The 17,115-nt window shown below is 43.2% G+C and overlaps 1 protein-coding gene across 1 annotated transcript in view; it reads right to left on the bottom strand.

Moving 5' to 3' along the window:
* Window positions 1–17,115, bottom strand: part of grin2c (glutamate ionotropic receptor NMDA type subunit 2C) — a 59,388-nt gene extending 42,273 nt beyond the window's left edge. The window contains exon 1 of the mRNA XM_023957264.1: window positions 16,718–17,115. The gene's annotated coding sequence lies outside the window, so the exon portion shown is untranslated. The remainder of the gene's footprint in view (window positions 1–16,717) is intronic.

A 17,115-nucleotide genomic window follows, 5' to 3' on the forward strand; every position in this document is an offset into this window, starting at 1 on the left:
AATGTCTGTTACCCCTTTATGTTAAGTGTTGATGGTTCAAATCTGACCAGCAAAACAATATTATCTCATAACTAGCAAAAACATTTTATTAAGAAGCATTTTTTTAAAAATATGTTACTTTAATTCTGTCTATTTTATTCAGTTAAATACACAAAAATGACAACAGTTTACACTCAAATAGCCAGCTTTCAAGTGGAAGGGGTGTGGCCTACCAACAAGCTCTCTCTTAGGTTTGGTGAGAGCAGTTGCCATAGAAACGTTGACTCAGGCTGACTTGAACCAATCACTGCTTAATGACAACGTCTGGCTCCAACATGGGGCCAGACAAAAAATGCCAACTGAATAAAATTAATTTGGTTAGAGCTGGAATAAACCATTTTCTATGGATGACATCACACTTGCTCCAGTTCTCAGAAACAGTCAATAATTTTGGCTCTTCATGTAAATTCATCCCCAAAGCGTTTTCTTTTTCTCAATCCTTAACTGCAGTTTTTCTGATTTTCCAGCTGACAGTAAAGATGCTTAAAATCCGAGTGGTATCCGTGTATTTCTGTGTGTTCTATTTAAGAGTTTTTGCTCTCCTAAAGTGATAAAGTGATGAAGGACTTGCCAAACCTACTTGGGCGCCGTGCCCGTGCTTTAAGGTCGCGTGGGGAACCCGGCACCTTTCCTTTCGGTCCGTGCTCGGTGTCCTGGGCTGCTGGATGTCACTGAGGCCGCGTGAGAGCCCATTAAAGAAGCCCAGCGTGGTATTTTTAGAGCACGTCTGCGTGGATAATGGGGCTGCAGCCGGGCTGCTGGATCTTAGGGCGGCAGCTGCCGCCCTGCTGTTGTTGTACTCTGCGGTCCAACCCAACAGATGGTGTCCAATGTTTAATGCAACAAATGGAGAACACGAGGATTTAAATTTTTTGTCTCGTGACTTCACTTTGATGCCGTTACTTAATTTTGCCAGCAGCCCACGGCTCTCAAGCATAATCTGTCCAGGTCCTCCGGCAGGCTTTTCTCAGAACTGATTGATCGTCTTTGTGCTGGAATTGTGATTTATCGGCTGTTTGGGAACTTTACAAGTGCACGACTTTCTTTCTGAGCAGCCGAGTGTGGCTAATGGACATAACAACGATTGCAAAGTGTTGGCCATTCATTCTTGTTTGTCAGTTGTGATTGTTTTTGCTGTCTGGACGGTAATGAAGGACCTGTGTGACTTCTAACCCTTCCAGCCTCTTTCTACCTTCACACGGCAGCCAGACGGGTCTGTGTTCGCTGTCAGACAGACTTAAACTCTGTTAAATCTGTCCCCGGCGTGTTCGGGCTCTGAGCGAGAGCTGCCACTGGTCCCCCGTCACAGAGACCTGATCCACTGTGTGATGGAATCCCACAGGGGTGAATATATTGTAATCTCCCGGTAATCCCTGCCGGGCGTCAAGGCCCGCGGCTTGATTGTGGTGTATAAACTTATCAAAAGATTTGGCGGCTGCACAAGTCGCAGTACAGCAGAGTGAAGCTGCAGTTCTGCGCAGGCCTGAGCTCCTCCTAGAAAGCTTTACAGGCTAACAGGCTGGAAGGGAGCAAGCGGACCGCCGCCGCGCCTCCTGAATACTTATCAGGTGATTGTTTTTCCCGTCATGTCACCTCCTGAAATCCAAAGACACAACATCCCTCGGTTCAAACACCATCCTGCAGGTAGATTGTGTTGTTTAAACCTTTGTTCTGATGTTTACCCCCGTCGTGACCAGACGATCCTTATATTTACATAGTAGGGGGGGGGGTTATGTTCAGCGTCAAACGCTGTCAAACCACAAATGGAGGTCAACGGTGTTTGAACACAGGGTTCAGGTAAACAATAGCCTTTTGAATAGATTAGGATTAAGTGAGATTATGGGACATTTAAGAGAAAAAAATTGGCTGCTAAGTTTTTTTATTTTCACTTAACCCCGGAGAATCCACAGCGGCAAATTTGGTGACTTTTTTTTTGTTTGTTTGGTTCAGTTTTTTACATTTTGTTTTTTACTTTCAAACAAAACTAAATTATTTGTACTTTTTTCTTTTTTTGGCTGCTGTTAATTGGTGCCACAATGAAACTCCTGAAAGATAGTCGTTCCTGGGTTCTCCAGGGTAAAAAGGATAAAAAGCTGTCTGTGTGGACTCTCCTTCATCCCAGATAATAATGATAATAATAATAATAATAATAATGATGATAATAATAACTTTGCCATTCAAGACACCCGAGAACACTTTACCAACAAAACAGTAAAAACAAAAACAAATTAAAATTAATCAGATTATTTTGAAGCAGCAGGTACAAAAAAAACTGTCAACTGGACTTAATTTGTCTAATTATTACTATTATTATATTTTTATTGATATGATAATTATCTCCTCCGTTCACAAGAAAAAAGTTGGAAGTTGAAATGATCAGTAAAAAGTTAACGGACTCAAAGGTTTGAGAGGATTTTAGTTTTTTTAAATTATGTGCGGGTTGAAAATCATCTTGATCATAAATATTTAGCTGCTAAAACTGTCAAGAGTTAAGGAAATTTTTTTAATTCAAAAGCAAAACCAACTTAACTGCTTAAGACCCGAGCTCTCGTTTAGTCACAGGGCCCCAGTTCAGCAGCTTTACCCGCCGTGGGAATCTAACCTGAAATGTGAAGTCCACACATGTGGACGCCACAGGTCTGAAGAAAGTGAAGCTTTCTTTCAACAAACAATAATGTTAAAGATAAAAACATGAGTCAAAACTTAATTTCGTTGTCTTGGTAACAATATGGAACAATGCAGATATTCCTAATTAGGATATTAGAAGGAGCAAAGATGGAAACCTGGAAGTGACAGAAGAACTTCACCGCAGATCCAGATCCAACAGAGAATAGAAAAAAACCAAATACAAAGATCTCTAATATTATGTACTTGATATAAGAAGCAGAGACTTCAAATGTAATGTTTTAATGAGGTGGGAAACCAATGTTTAGATATAAATTTAAACATTGTATAAAGGTATTTTAAAGTCTCTTGTTTTCCATTTGTGCTGCTGAACAGTTTCTGGCATATTTTAGAGGTAACTAGTCTGCTGCTAAAGATCTATTTTCTGAACAAGCTGATTGTAAAAATGTTCGTTGTTCATCCTGGGCTGCCATCCGAGCATCCTAAAACGGCGGAGCTCAGATCAGCGGCGTGTGAAACAACGCTCTCTTTTTGTTTCTCTGACTTTGAGGATCAGATGCTGCTGCCGGCATCTGCCGCTCTGTAGATTTTGCATAGATTAAGCCCAATGCAGATGCATGGATTATTGTGACAGAGTGTGGTCAGAGGCAGCTTGTTGCATGCTGCACAGAGTCACTGTGAGTCACGCTTTTCCTGCTGACGCAGGAAGCGGAACCAATTACTGTCCAAACCCTGCAGGCCTGCTGGTGTATAACTAGACTCTTGATAAAAGGACTCCTGTGTTTTGCAGTCATTAAACACTCTAATCACTCAGTTAAATGTTTCTAAACGTTCCATGGAAAAAGACTGGTTTGAAAAACAGTTTTTTTTCTGCAGCTTTCTTTGCCTTCACTTCAGTCTGTCCTGCAGCGGCAGCAGCAGCCATCCTAGACCAGGACCAGATTGTAGACCAGGACCAGATCCTCACTTCTTCTTTCTTACAGCGTCTTTGAGCACAAAATTGACCACCGTTGCAGACTCAGAAACTCACCAAAATCTCTTAAGTTACCTTCACATCGGAAAAATGTGTTTCACGTCCAAGAACGCGCTTAAGTTAACGCGGTTTCATGAACGTGCATTCACCCGGTGGTGTTTACACCGGACCAGCAGCGGACAAGCTTTGGCTTTTCTACTGTCTACTAGGGCTTGTCCGCCTGCTCCATTTGGAAGAGGTTTGGTGTGAAATGTTAAAGCGGTAGGGGTGGCTGCATCGATCTGAGCATCAATAGTATCAATACCAAGGCGAAGTGTCGATACTAGCGCCATGAGATCGATACTTTCAATACTTTTGTCACTTTTTTTTATCAATACGGACAATAACGAGCTTTCTTACTGAGTTCATTCAAACGCAGCATCTATCTGTCCACAGCGTTGCCAGAAATGGGCAAAAAACTGCCCAATTTGAGTTAATACTCACCCAATTTGTGCACAAACCTGCCCAATCTGGCAACACTGTGTCTGTGCAAACGGAGCCCCTCCTTCTCTCTCTGCTGCTGCTCACACCTTGCCCCTCCCCTCCCTGCTTCATCGGAAAGCGCCACATATTTGCACCAATGGCAGGATATTTTTTTATATTGTTTGTGTTTCTATATGTTTTACAGTGTTTTACACACCCTAACTCCTCCAGCATCTTTGGGGAGCCTAATTGGGGAAAAAAGGTTGGAATTAGAAGAATGTCGATTTTCCGTTGAATATTGTGAAAATTTACTGCATGAATTGTTGGCTGAAGCTCAATGGAACAATATGATGAACATATTAGGGATGTCTTTAACATACAAAAAGAAGTCTAAAAGTTTACGTTTGTGGATCATTTCAATAATGTTAAAGATTTATTCATCACCCCCATGTGCCAAAAAATAAAAAGGTTTCTATTGAGATAAATCAACAGAAAAGGTGCCATTTTGAAAAATAAAAATAGATTTTTATGAATTTGTCATGTTGGACTCTACTTTTCCATACAGAGATCCACATTTTAAGCCTCCAACCAGAATAATCTTCACTTCTTTAGCAGAACCAGCACTTTATATTTGTCCTGTGAGCAAACCTCTCTGAAGGATTTTAACAGAAGGTTTGTCATTTGAGCGGGAATTCGAGCCTGAAGGCAGCACATGTTCAGATAACGGCTTCTGGCAGGGCTGGAGTTGTGTTGGCAGGTCCGGGCGCCTCGTCCTAATTTTCTAAACACATTTGTATATCTATTTCTGCAAGTGAGGGCAAAGCATTTGATCATCGCACACAGAAAAAGATGTGAGGTTTATCAAGGAAAACAATCAGTGTGGGGAATCCTGAACTTCAAGGAACTCGCTAAGGAGCGTTCAGGATGCGTTTATCCCTCTTTAGTGAGATGCAGGTGAGCCTATGTCAATTTACAGAAAAACATTTCAGCATCAAAGCAGCTTCTGTGAGAAGAAATGTTCATTTGGAGCAGCAGGAAAGTCTGCATCAACTATCATAACTGACCTCAACCCTTTTAAAGAGCGTGGACTTCATTCCCACCTGTTTTCCATTTCTCTTCTCACCTGCATGCAGGAAAAATCCCAATCCAGGGTCATCCCAATCCATTTAACTAATCGGAAGATTCATCCGTTTCGGGGAAACCAGCAGATCGTTTATTTTTTATTTTTGCTATTATATTTCAGAAACCAAACACTAATTTATGTATAACTGATCAAACAGAAACCAATCCTTTCACCTTTCAGTGTTAGAAAGAGGCTCAGACTTTGTCATCAGAACATTGGAAACATCATGGCTGCTGTTTTTTTTTCCACAAAAAACCATGTTTTAAATCAGGACTTGGTTGAACGGAGATGAAGGGCAGTCTAAAAATGATCAGGTGTGTCGGAGTGCGCCTGCAGCTGACTTCAGCACCGACAAGAGCTGCAGGAGAGCTGCGAGTAAAAGTCACGTCAGTCACCAAAGCTGACGAAAAGCAGCTGACCTGCAGGTAACAACGAAGCTGCTTCCTCCTCAGCTGCAGCAGATTCGGTTTAGAGGGAAGTATATTTGCTTTAGAGATTTGGGGATTTGTACCTGTTTGCCAAAGTATAAAGCAAAATCTAAAATATCTGAAATATTATGTTTCATTCCCCACATTTCTTTCTCAAAGGTTTATGTCTAATTAGCTAACATTTGCTTTGTAAAAGACCAGGATCTAGTTTTTGTTGATAAACCAGCGAATTTTGGAAATTCAGTGTCATATTTGGAGCTTTCAATTGAGGCAAAAATGAAAATGTGACATAAAATTGTAGGAATGTATTAAAACAAAAAGAAATGTGATTTCCCCTCTGTCCTATAGTGGAACCTCAGATCCAGGAACAACAGTGCGGTTTCCATCCTGGTCTTGGAACAGTGGTCAGCCGCTCTACACCCTCTTTAGGGTGCTGGAGGGTTCGTGGGCTCATCCAGTCCATGTGTTTTATGGATTTTTTGATCGCGTCCCTCGTCGTATCCTATGGAGGATGCTCTGAGAGTGTGGGGTCCAGGGACCCTTACTGAGGGCTGTCCGGTCTCTGTATGACCGGAGCAAGAACTTGGTTCGCATAGCCGGCAGTTCCCGGTGAAAGTTGGGGTCCGGCAGGGCTGCCCTTTATCACCGGTTTCTAGATGCAGGAAGGGGCCAGAGGGGGCTTGGGGACTGCAGGATTTCCTCTGCCTCTGGCTTCATCAGGGCAGGACCTCCAGCATGCACTGGGGCGGTTTGTGGCCGAGTGTGCAGCGGCTGGGATGAGGCTCAGCACTGCTAAATCTCAGGCCATGGTTCTTGACTGGAGAAAGGTAGTTTGCCATCTCTGGGTGGGTGGAGTGTCCCTGCCCCAGGTGGAGGGGTTTAAATATCTTGGGGTCTTGTTCAGGAGTGAGGGAAGACTGGAGCGTGAGATTGACAGGCGGATCGGAGCAGCGTCTGTAGTTATGCGGTCGCTGTATCGGTCCGTTGTGGTGAAGAGAGAGCTGAGCCAGAAAGCAAAGCTCTCCATTGATAAATGTCTGATATAAAATTCCTAATGATCAATATTACTGAGAATAAGAGAGTTTATTCAGTTAGTTAGGGTTAACCAACCCTAACTAAGATCTTTCCAGGTACTCATAAAATATCTTTTACTTTTTTACCCTTAAAGTAGCTTTAATATTTTAAAAAATAGTAAAGTTGTTGTTTAATTTCACATTCACACTTAAAAAAACTTTGATCCAAACCCAAGTGAAGCATGTTTTAACTTTGTGATCAATCAGGTTGCGACTGTGTAGCATCATCCACTGGTTTTACTGCTGCGTAATCTGTGGAAACGCTCTGGTTTACTCACATAACTTAGTTTCATAGCTGGAGTGGGAATATGTGATGGCACTCGTAAAAGAAAAGAAACTGTAAATGCATCTGTGGCTGAGGACATTAACGAGTTTTCTCTAAGAAGTTAGATCAGAAAAAAAGATAGAATTTAAAATAATTCAGTAATGTTTCCAGAGCATGTTCTTTGTTTAGAAAGGGACAGATCTGTCCACGAGCTGCTCCACATGTCCAGAAAACCGCTCACTGATAGAAACATGTTACAGCATCAACAATGACACCGTTTCTTTTGTTTTCGGCGTGCACGGCCCGTCTGTAAACTCCTCGCTGCAGATCCGGACCGATCGCTTTGCAAATGCTGAATCAGATTAAACCCGCTGCACTTAATCCAGATCATAAATAAAGCTGCATCTCTGTCATCCCTGTTATCCTCACCTGACCTTTGGAATGTGTTGGGAATGAAGTGAACCTGGAACCAACAGGACCAGAGCAGCCCTTTCTTTATTTGAGCTTCGACTGACTTGTTTGTGCAGAACCTTTAGTCTAATGGTGTCTAAGCGATGACTTTGTTTGACTTCATAAAATAATTTTGACTGAAATCAGAAATGTTTTTACCTTCTCCATCATTTGCATCAGTTCCTTTGTTTAAAAAAGCAGAAACAATAAACCAGAGCTTTTCTAATGTAAACAGACTCTTCAGCGACAGAAATCTACCGCTGACAAACTAGTAAAAGTTCTTCTGTGAAAAGATCTGATGGCTGAAGGACGATTAAAGACCCACTCTGATGAAAATGGGGTTTTTGGTGTTTTTAACGTCTTCTTTTTCTGATAATTGAGGACAGAAAATTCAGCTCAAAATACCAAAACAGTCCCGTCCACAATTCGTAGGTGAATTTCTGATGAACTCCTGCCGCTCTGCAGGAACGATGTCCAAGAAAAACAACACAGGTTTTTTGATTTTTGCTAAAAACGGCATCGTGATGAGTAAACGACCATCTGGAACGCTTTGAGAACGGATGATCAGAGGGAGTCCCACTCCGTTCATGCTACTCACATCAACAACCACACACACAACCAGCTGATGGTCATCCAGCTCTGACCAGGAAAACGTTCATGGATCTGTTTGTCTGCAGGTGGATGATCAGAATGGAGCGGAGCAGAGAGCTTCCTGCTTGTTGTAGCGGCTTCTACGTTACACCGTCACGCTTTATCAAACGTCATTTTTTCATCTGCTCCTGATTCAATACGCTTTGAATAAAGGAATACCGCTTCAAGCTTAGTTTTCTTTTTTCATATGTGATGTTTAGGGGATTTATCTGAACTGTTGCCTTTGTCCGATGACTTTGATGTTTTCAGGTGACATTTGAGCGAGCTGATGGTCATCCAGGTCTTTGGAAAGTGTCTGCTGCTGAAATGTTCAGGCTGGAATCATTTTGATGTCCTCTCTGACCAAGGAAAACCAGGATTAAAGCTCCCTTCAACTTTTTTGTACAATCAGCCGCTAAAGGCCGTGTGGCACAGCCAACGCCTACGTTTTGCGCACATTGCACGGATGAAAAGTGGTCAGACATAATCTACGTTGAAAAAGTGAGAAGGGTTGTGGTCTTTACCAATGAACCACGTTAAAACCCAATAAACCACAAAAAGAACGCTTCGACCTACGTAGAACATGAACCGCGCGTGAAAAGTCTGTTAGACTTAGAGGAACAGTCATCTCACAAAAATCACACAACTGAGAAGATTTGCATAATAATTACGACTAAGCTGTGTAAAAGAAAAAAGGCTTAATTCCAAACTGACTGAAATTTTTAAACAACTCAAAACCAAATTAACGGAAAGACCGGTCGTCCGAAACCCCCCACGGACATCTGCAGACATCGACGAACGTAAGAAGCACTTATGAATGACGTCAATCACGCAGGAATCACCAAAGACCAACATTTCATTTGAAGAAAATGTGCAAAATGTACGCAGTGACTGTTGGACGTCAGCTAAATTCTAGTCATCTGATTGGTCCAACAGAACAGTAATGACTACAACCATCTTTGTCAGAGTTTTCCTAAATTTGAAAAGAGATGATCTCTACGGTCAAATCACCAGACAATAGATTGATGGGGTTTCCATTTTTCTCTGGTTCTAAAAGTTTCTTGATTCTCTCAGAAACTGAAAGCAAAGCGACAAAACGTCCTTGGAGACATCCGCCAGGATCCACACTTCAGATCAGAATTCCTGTAACGTTTGGCTCTTAAAACCTGGTGAAGCCCCCCCACCCCCACCCCCACCATGTCCTTAAACCTGTCCAATGATTCACGGCTCTGTGATGAGAATGACGGATGGAAGTCCGCCGTGAGAAACCGTGTAGGACCGAGTCCACGTCTGGCGGCGCGTCGAGCCGAGCTGCGCCCACAGTAAAAACCACAATGATTTATCCGTCTCTGCTGACCCCTGGAGACACAGCGCCGTGGAGCGCGCTCAGTCAGATGTCACACACTTGTGCTGGAGGGCTGCAGGCATATTTAAGGCATGAACGTTGCTGACGTGCCATCAGCCATGTGAGATCTCAATAAATCCTCCATCTTTACCGATGTGTCTGATGACCTTGGAGAGGAGATGAAGCCAAAAGGGGTCTCACATAAATATTCTCATGCTGCGGTGGGAATAAATGAAAGGAGCGTTCAGGCCTCCGATGATATTTCTGTGCATTAAAGGATTATATTATTCAGGAAGGCTGGAGCTGAACTGGGCAGCTGGATTTATTGGATGTGTATGAGCGGAGCCCTGATGAGCAGGTTTTAAATGCCACAGAGGACCTGGAGCTATCTGCTCCTGCTTTATTGCACTTCTGTCTTTGAAAACCCGTCCAGGGCTCCAGCTAAAGCTCCTTCATCAACATGTGAGAGGAGTCTTCATGTCGCACGCAGAGGCTGCTGTGATGTTTGGATTTAGGGCAGAAGCAGAAGTGTGGGATCCTCATTTACGCTGTCAGCCGACATCTCGCCTTTACATTTCCCTTCCAGCCAGTCAGGCTTTATTGTGGTCTGCTAAAAGGAGCCGGAGACACAAATCATCTGACTCGTTTATTGATTCTTAAAAAAACATTCAGGTTTTTTTTATCACTGCCTTGTTTATCATTTACTCTGATTGAAACCTTGTCTGCTCGCCTCTTTCTGCCAAGAAACACATTTATTCATCATGCTGATTTTTCACAGATGAATTCGTATTTTTTAAACTTGCTGCTATTAAGTACCAAAAATATCAAAAAATTTCATTTTGATTTGTTTTTTGTATATTAGACAATCTGAGCAACTAAATAGTGGGAGAAATGAACCGTTTTGGATGGCGGTGGTGCTATGATGGTGTGGGATGTTGGCACTAACACCTAAATGTGGGAGCTGACCTGGTGAGATGTTCATCTTGTGTTGCGATTGACTTGGCAAAGGCGTTTGATGCATCCCACAGGATTTCTAAGGCTGGGCGGAGATTTGGGACCCGCTTTTATGGTCACATAGCTGTGGGACAGTAGGTGGAGCGCAAACATCCAGAACCAGGAGGGAAACTCCTACTTGTCCACGTCGACAAGAGACGGTTACGTTGGTCGTCACCTCCCTCAAAGAGCCACTCCGATGAAAGTCATGTTTTTGGTGTTTTTAACATCTTCTTGTAGCATTTTTCTGCATTTATAAAGAAAATTACGCTCAAAACTGCATTCCTCAGCATTTCTTCATTCAAATCGTTGTGAATCAGGAGCAGAGGAAAAGATTCTGCTTGAAAAAGATCGTATTGGTGACAAAGAAAATGGGCCAAAAGCTCCTGGCTCCATTCTGATCATCCACCTGCAGACACACAGATCCGTGAACGTCTTTGCTTTCCTCGTCTGACCTGGAATCTGGATCAGAACTGGACGGATGCATGGCGTCGATATGTCTTGGCGCTTTTGTTCGCCGCTACTGTTAGCTTGGGGGTGTGAGAGGCAGTAAGACAGTGGGGGAGCCTTTCTGAGATGCAGTCTGTACGGCCCAAACCCAGAAATGGGTTAGAAATGAATGGATGAATTTTAGTTCCTGGGTTTTCAGTTCCATCAGAACAGACGACTGAGGACTTTGGGGGCCGTCAACCATCTGCCCCGAATCCTGATGGGGGTTTTGCTGCAACCCGGGCCGCCTGACCTGACCGTGAGCCTCGACGGTCCGGACGGCGGGCGGGTTGGCGGGCGCGTGTGCAGCTGAACGTAAAGCGCAGATAAGACCCTGACTAAGCTAAAACCGTGAGCACCACCCACCCACTCCCACCCCCACCCAACCAGCTGTCAGCAGCCGGCCCACACATGCAGCCGACCTCTGACATGCACACTCATGTACACACACACACATGCTCTAATCCACATATGAGCATACCACTTTGTTCTTAATCTGTCTTCTGTATGTGTCTGCGGGCTTTACATCGCGCTCAGGCCTTCAGCCCTATATGATCCAGCTGCATGTTTGAGTCACAGCTGGAAAATGAAACCAAACGATGTTTTTGACGCAGACTCTGTCTGAAAGTCTCTAAGTTTTCATGAAACAAAGTTTAAAAACGATTTTGTTCTCAGAGAAGCATCCAGACGTCAGAGTTTTAGGTTTAATCTCCAGTTCTGCAGCTCAGACGACGCACCTGATGCTTAGTTGGGACTGTGAGCCAACTTCATGTTAATGGGTCGAATGCCTTTAAAGCATTTAACCCATTGTTTTCCTGTTTCTTTTTTAAAGTGTTTTCCTCCATTTTTTGCCACTTAACTCCTACAATTTGTCATCTATTTCATTTGTCATCTATTTCAACCATTCAACTATTCAAATGTTCAGCTCTTTCAGCTTTTTCCAGCTTCTGGCTCCCTGTACCTCAAAGAATAGACTTCAAAGCAGCTCTGCTTGTGTACAAGTCTCTCCATGGCCGAGCACCAAAGTACATCTCTGACATGTTAGTGCCATATGAACCATCTCGTACTCTGAGGACCTCAGGGACCGGCCTCCTGTTGATTCCCAGAGTCAGAACTAAACAAGGGGAATCAGCGTTTCAATATTCTGCAGCTAAAATCTGGAACAGCCTCCCTGAAGGCGTAAGACAGGCCTCTTCTGTGTTCATGTTCAAATCTAGACTTAAAACATTTCTGTTTAGCCGTGTATATGACTGAAAGGTCCTATCTGTACTTTTCTTTCCTTCCTTTCTTTTTAAATCTTTTTTTTTTTTTTTTTTTTTTTAAGTAAATTTTATGTTGATTATTTCTATGATGTATTGTGATTTTAATGCATTTTTCTGTTTTGTGAAGCACCTTGAATTACTTTGTGTACGAATTGTGCTATACAAATAAACTTGCCTTGCCTTGCCTTGCCTTCAAATCCTTGAACTTTTCCAGATATTCCAGGATTTTATCCTCCATTGAAATATATGGGGAATCCTTGGTGCAGAAGCTCGCTGGTTCGATACCCGGCGCTGGCATTTTTCCCAAACATATCTTTTTCTGTTATTGTGCTGTTTTGACTTTATTTATGGTGAACTTTGATCATTTCTTTTTTTTTTTTGTGCCAATTATTCTCCTTTAAGTTTCATTTTCATTCAGAAATACATCATTCAACTCTGCAGTTTCTTCTGGAAAAGCAGCTTTTTTCTAGTTCTCTTGAATTCCCTCAGAAAGGAATCTAAACTCGTAAATGAAAACTTAAACAGTCGAGAGAAGCGACTCCAGGGTCAGGTGACTTCCACGACAAAAACCTCTGAGCAGGAAAGTGGATGGAAATAAAAGGTTGAAGCTCAAGTCCGTGTCACACAGCTGCTTCGCACATTTTGTGCATTTTCTACGTATCTTTTGGTCTTTCGTGATTCGTGCATGATATACATCATTCATAAGTGTCTCTTGCGTTTTCATTGGTCGATGTGTGCAGATGTCCGTCGAGGGTTTTGGCCGACGGGTCTTTACGTTAATTCGGATTAAAATTTTGGATCAGCTGAAAATTGCACAGTTCATCCGTATTTTTACGTCATTTATATGCATTTGTTACAGACATTTTAAGCAATTGTACGTGATTTTTGCAAGGTGCATACGTCAATTTTCCACGACCGTTCCACGGCTCACAGTCTTTTCATGCATGAACCACCGATGCATAACTTTTATATCACGCATACGGCGCACATATCACGTTGAAATTACGTTATTGACGCACGAATCACTAATGAATTGCATATAAACAGCACAATAATCACGCACGGTTCATGTTCTACAGTGGTTTACGTGTTCTTTGCGTGGTTTATTTGTACTTGTTCTGTGGTTTTAACGTGGTTCATTCGTAAAACATTTTTCTCTGTATGTATGACCAGTTTTCAGCCATGAACATGCACGACTGTGTGACACAGCCCTGAAATGAAAGAAATGTTGAATAAAGTCAAATAACTTTAAAGGAAAATATTCTCCTCATTTTACAGGTTAGGTTAGCTAAAACAAAGTAATAATAAAAACAATCTTTACAGCTACAGATTACTCCCAGACAAAAAAAACTCAACAGATCCCGATCAGTTTAGCCAAAGATCAGCTTCAAACTCAATCTTTGGAAGATTTCCATGTTTGAGCTGTTCGTCCCACCAGACGTTTTGAAGGGTTTAGAAAAGCTTCTGACTCTGGAGGACTTCTTCTAGAAAGTGCTAGATTGTAGGAAACTCTTCAGCCTCTGAATGAACTTTCTCTTGATAGAATCACTTTGTGCTCCTCAGCAGACTTTCTTCTCAGCGTTTGCTTCCTGCTCCTTCCTTTGGAGACATTACGTCTAGGAAGGTGCAGGTTTGATTCCCTGCTTTGTGGCACAAAATTCCTGTGGATTATGTATTCAAGTGAGGATTCTGGGGATTTTGGTGTGGAGTAGTGAACATCTCAGAGTGGAGATTTGGACCATTTTGATTGAGCTCCTTCAGAAATCTGTGTTTCTGATCTTAATTTGAAGCTTTTTTCTGTTTCTAGTAGACAATATTTGATTAGTTCTTTCTCCAAAATCGTTCTTTTGTTTAGTAAAACTACTGACAGATTGTTTATTTACCTTCTTTTTTTGGTATAGTTGGATTATAATCTGTCACATCGTTGGACAACTCACTCTTTAATAAAATTCCTAAAAATCTGGGATTTTCCTGATCATTCATCAGTAATCTCTGGATTTATCGGACAGATTATCATGTTTCTACATAATACAGAGAGAAACCTTTATGTTTGTCTCTGTAGAAGCATAAAGGTCCTGTCCTTTCTAATCTGAGACAAGTGGACATTCAAGTTACAATTAGACAAAATGAAACATTGAAAGATGTTTTTAAATTTGAGGTTTGCTTGATTGAATGTTGAAAAGCTGAAACGGTTCATTTCCCTCAGTAGAATCAGAGCGTGTCTGTCATTTTTCCTCTCCTCACTCTATAGATGACGTATTGACCCCCCCCCGTTTCCTCGTCTTTTGGCTTTTTTTAAATCAACTTCTCAGAGTCTCTGCTGCCAAAAGTCGTGTCTTTCTTTGGAAGCATCTCTGTGACTCAGTTGAGTTTAGGTTTATTTATGAAGCATTAAGCAGCTACATGCTAAACCTGGGTCTGTCAGACACCTCAGTGCACAGACTCCGCCCCCCTTTCCACGCATGTCAGCCTTCCTCCTCCAGAGGGACGGTCGGCGCTGGAGGTGTGAGCGCCGCTGCAGCATGAATTTAAATATGCTGGAGTCTGAGCTGCAGCTGCAAACTGACGAAGAGGAGCGGCTCGCCTCTCCTGCTGGTTCTTCAGGACCCCATCACCCCCCCTCGGTCCCCCACACCATCATGAAGCCAAAGTCATTTGACTTATTTACTCCCGTCTCTGCTTTGACCTTCACTGGATCATCCAGATTTGAAGTTGTTTTGTGGAAACAGAAGTTAAGGTGAATTAAGATCTGTGGTCTCTGTTTATGGAGATCTTCAGCAGGAACTAGTCCTAGAACCCGTTGGTCCACACTGTAGGTCTAGAAGATCTCCAGTCTTTGCTCTTTGTAACCAATGACAGATCTCACGCTGGAAATTTGGACAAATTTGAATAAATGTGATGCGAGATTTTTGCATTCATGCATCAGGAAGGGAATTGTTAAAACCAAAGTTTGGACTTTTCTTGTGAAACTCCCTTATTTCTGCAGAATCGTGGAGTAAAAGTCGATGCAGACAAACATCTGTTTACACATTTTCATTAAGGTTCATCAAGGTTTGTTAGGCCACGCCCACAATCCCCCATAACCCCTCTTATTTTCGTAGATGTCAAAATGTGCTGATAAGAAAATGTCTCACGTTTGTGACCTGCTGTAAGCAGTTATCAGCTGGCTCTGCATAATCAGATTGATGGTAATCAGATTTGTTCATTTCCACAGGGGAACATCCGGTTTGTTTTTGCGTCCTTCTGTTTTTAGGGATGAAGAGTTTTTCAGCGCCAACATGGAGAACCGGAGTCTCCGTTAAGCCGCTGGCGTTTGTGTTTTGGCGACTCACAGTCACAGCCGTGATTTAAATGTGGAAAACTTCAGCCGGTAATAATTTCACAGACGTGTTGGAAGGATTTGGAAAGTAGAAGCTGGCAGCTTCAGGCTCAGCTTCAGCCTTCAGTCAGCAGCTTTTCTCCTCCTCCTCCTCCTCCTGACTGTGTTTGTGAGGAAAGGTGAGTAAGGGATGGGGGGAAAAAGTGCAATCTGTGAATCTATCAGCTGTTATTGATTAGCTTCTCCCTGACTGTGACGTCCGGCTGCAGATTCCTGCGTTACAGTAGGATTGCGTGGAGTTGGCCCCCGGTGTCACGCACACAGCCGTCCCTGCGGATGCCGGAATTATTCTCACACACGTAGATCCAATTACTGAGACCGGGATATGGTTGGCATAACATAATGAACAGCCATTTTTCACCTGCCTAACTGCTGCACCCCCCCACCCCACTCCATTCACCGCATTTATATTTATTCCAGCAGAGGGAAAACCAAAACTATTGAAACTACGTTGGGGTGGAAAAAATGAATCATCGAAGGAAGTTTTTGACCAACAGAGAGCAGCTTCTGCTCTGATTTCATGACATGCACCCAAACCTTTCCACTAAAACTCCAACGTCTCGTATGTCAGAGTAATTCATACGTGTCGAGAACTCCTTCATGTGCTTTTGGGATGTTAACCATCCTGGGTTGAGCGTTTCGGTTTATGCACGTGTGAACTTTGGGATTAGACCAGGAGAGGCATCGCCGCCGCCTCACAAACAATCTGCAAATGTTTACTGAGGGTCACAAAAGCTGAATGTGAAGCTTCAACGAAGCCTGACAAGAAAAAAACCTGTTCAGGATCAAAGAAAACTCGTCCGCTGTGAACCCTTCCATCATTTTTGAATCTCGTTCGGCTTCTCGGCATTAATCTGCTGAAAAGCAGCGGCTGTGACACTTTTCCCTTCAAGACCTGTCAAACTTTCAGAGGCAAACGGCTTTTCTCCTCATTAAAGCATTCAATCTTCCAGACTGTTTCTGTTCTCCGCCTGACTCTAACCCTAGCCGCTCTGCCTTCACAGAGCCTTCAACAATGTCAGCAGCTTCAGGTCGGACATGAAAGCCTCTCAAACTCTTTACGATGACGCATCGTTCTCCTCTGAGCGTCCTGCCGGCGGCCGATGCAACAGTTCCGGCCAGAACGCCGTCCTCTGACCCCAGACACACGCCTCACAGGCGCCTGAAGGTGATGCTCTTACCTGCGTCGGCGATCCTCATGCTCGTCAGCACTCATCCCTTCTGCAGGGCAACAGCTGTCCTCTTGCAGTTTCCTCTTCTTCCCTCTCCCGTCCTCCCTTTTGTCCTCCCGTCTTCCTCCCCCTGCACTTGTTTGAGTCTATTTCAGTGGCAGCAACACCGGAGCCCGCTGCGACGGTGGCATGCTTTCCAGCACTTTGGCAGAAGGTCACATTATCACTCGCTGGTAACACAAAAAAAGAGGAGGAGGGAAGAAAGGGAGCAGGAAGAGGAGCGGATGGAGGGGAGCAGGAGGGACCGCTCCACAGATCACAGCTAAAGTTGAGACAGATCCGTCAGAGGAGATCTTTCAGGCGAGGAGCCGCTGAGGAGGAGCATGCCTGCTCCTTCTGATGGGGGG

Source organism: Oryzias latipes, chromosome 8, assembly GCF_002234675.1.
Source record: "Oryzias latipes chromosome 8, ASM223467v1".
Classification (NCBI taxonomy): Eukaryota; Metazoa; Chordata; class Actinopteri; order Beloniformes; family Adrianichthyidae; genus Oryzias; species Oryzias latipes.